The sequence below is a fragment of the Poecilia formosa genome, unplaced genomic scaffold (assembly GCF_000485575.1).
Source record: "Poecilia formosa unplaced genomic scaffold, Poecilia_formosa-5.1.2 Scaffold580, whole genome shotgun sequence".
Taxonomy (NCBI): domain Eukaryota; kingdom Metazoa; phylum Chordata; class Actinopteri; order Cyprinodontiformes; family Poeciliidae; genus Poecilia; species Poecilia formosa.
In genome coordinates, this window is record NW_006800519.1 from 164,561 (window position 1) to 166,860 (window position 2,300).

The 2,300-nt window shown below is 37.5% G+C and overlaps 1 long non-coding RNA gene across 2 annotated transcripts in view; it reads left to right on the forward strand.

Moving 5' to 3' along the window:
• LOC103129811 (uncharacterized) overlaps positions 1–2,300 on the forward strand; it is a 30,167-nt gene that overhangs the window by 23,708 nt on the left and 4,159 nt on the right. For both annotated transcript variants that reach the window (XR_001660099.1, XR_001660098.1), the window contains one exon: positions 394–437. This is a non-coding gene — a long non-coding RNA (uncharacterized LOC103129811). The remainder of the gene's footprint in view (positions 1–393; positions 438–2,300) is intronic.

Here is a 2,300-nt window from a genome sequence, read left to right on the forward strand (position 1 = left end):
AAGAGAGTTTGTAGGTTTGATAGCGAATGTGAGAGAGTTTGATAGTTCGTGTAAGAGGGTTTGTAGGTTTTGGCCTATGGGGCCTCTCATAATTTTGGGTCTTTGAAGGCATGTTCTACCTCTAGGTTCGGGCTGGGGGGGCCTGCTGCAACCCCTACCCTATCTATTTATCCTTCCCTGATATGTCACAAACATGTAACAATTGTGGGAAGAATTGTCTAATGTTGATTTCTAAATCAGCACCATACTGAGTTAATTTAGAAATCAACACTGGACTGGATTGCTTTTTGTATAACACACTCATGTTGTTGAATTAACACTGTATTTTTAACATGCAACATTTGCACTGGAAATCTGACACTTCCGAATTTGCTGTGTACTTTTCTTTTTCAGCCTTTGCCCAAGGAGCCATCGTAGGACAAAGGGGAAAACAGCAAGTATGAATTTTGGATAACAAGCTCATTTATGCTGATTTGTATGCTGATAATCTGATCTTGGTTTGAGGCATTTTGTGCTATGTATTTCCACTGTTATGATAACTTTAAGCAAAAATACCATATTGGAGTTGTAATTTATAAAAAAGCAAAACAAAAAAAGGTAGAAAGTTAATTAATTAGGCTATTTTATTTTTTTATATACAGGAGGGCAGAAGTCAGGAAGCCATATTTTAAATTTAAAAAGTTACAAAATGTCTAGAGGTTCATTAAGCAAATCAGCATTTGGTCTCTATTCATGTGTTTTCTACTAACACATTTATGATAAGCTGAACCTGTCTTAAGCCCTGGGCTATATTTGAAACCTCCATTTCATAAACACTCATGTTTAGTCAGCAACAGCCCCACAAATGTGAGGTGAAGCTGCGCTCTGCAGCCCTTTGGCTCTGAGGACCCGAGATGATCGGGGAATTTGTGAAATGCAGCAAGTCTCTTTATCTCATTGCCAGGTCAGAGATACATTTCAAGAAAATTCTGTTATTTTTTTAATGTCTTCGTAATTACAACTGTTTGGCAACTTTGTCACAACAGAAATGAAAGATCAACATTTTTTTTAGTCGCATAGTTTTGTTGCACAGTCTGTTTGGGAAATAAGTCAGGCTTCAGAACATTATTTTTGTAAACACAGTCAGAACCTGGAGTTGGGCCTCTTAAAAGTATAGGACGGTAGAAACAGTTAATTGTGGATGAAGTAAAACCACAAAGGAATTTTCAATTTGTCAGGATGTAGGCACTTTGATGATTTGTTGAGGTAAAGAAACGTGAAATGGGTAGTTTTATGATACATAACGACAAAAACAGCTCCCCTGGGTTTACATAAAAGGCAAAAGCTTCTTCAAAAGTCCAAGCTTTCTTTCAAAACAAAGGAGAAGAGAATGAATCCAAGAATAGTTCTTGACAAAAGTAATTTGTGAAAATGTTGTATTTATGAAATAAACTATACAACAAGAATTGTTAGTGCTAGGATTGTGTATCCTACACCCTTTTACACCAACATCGTCCTATTAAAAGTCGGTCAGGCTAGAGCAGATGATTCATACCCGCATGGCAAATAAAAACATGGGGAAATGTGCGAAAGAATAAAATGAATCCGTCCAGGGAACGTATCTGTGAAGCTTTTATATTCTGCAAAACCACAAGTATTTAGAAGCAACACGCTTTATGTCCCCTAGCCAATATCCAAAGATTGATTTTTCCCTCCTCCACTGAGAAAACTAAATGAATCACATACAATTACCAAGGACAGGGAGAAAAGGGGAATTGGTGGAGTCATAAATATTTATTTGCCTGGCCCTGGGAATTTGTGCAATTCTATGTGGATTTGCCAACTTATATTTAAGTGTCTGCATGATTTATATGGGGGGTCATCAAATGTCACATTTGTCCACTGTTGCCCTGAATCATTTATGCATTAACATTTATAGATTAATACGTATAACATTAGGCCTGTCGCAATAAATGATAAATCAATTAATCGCATGATAAATTAAACCCATCGACCTCATTTTAATTATCAGCTTTATCGTCTCTTCCTACCTTTTTTTTTTTCTTTCTCTTGATGACACTGAATGAAAAACGGCTCAACTCCAGTGCTCTCCACTGACCCCTCCCTTCCTAATTTCCTTAGTGCAATGTCCAGTGCACATGACAGTTGTCGGCCGATTTTCGGCCCATTTTCAAAACCTGAGAGACCACACATTAGCAGATAGAAATCCTAGGTACAACGGTTCGATTGGGTTCAATCGTGCCATGTTGTGTCCAGCCACACAGCCATTATTTTGGACTTGTAGCCCAAAATAATGGCTA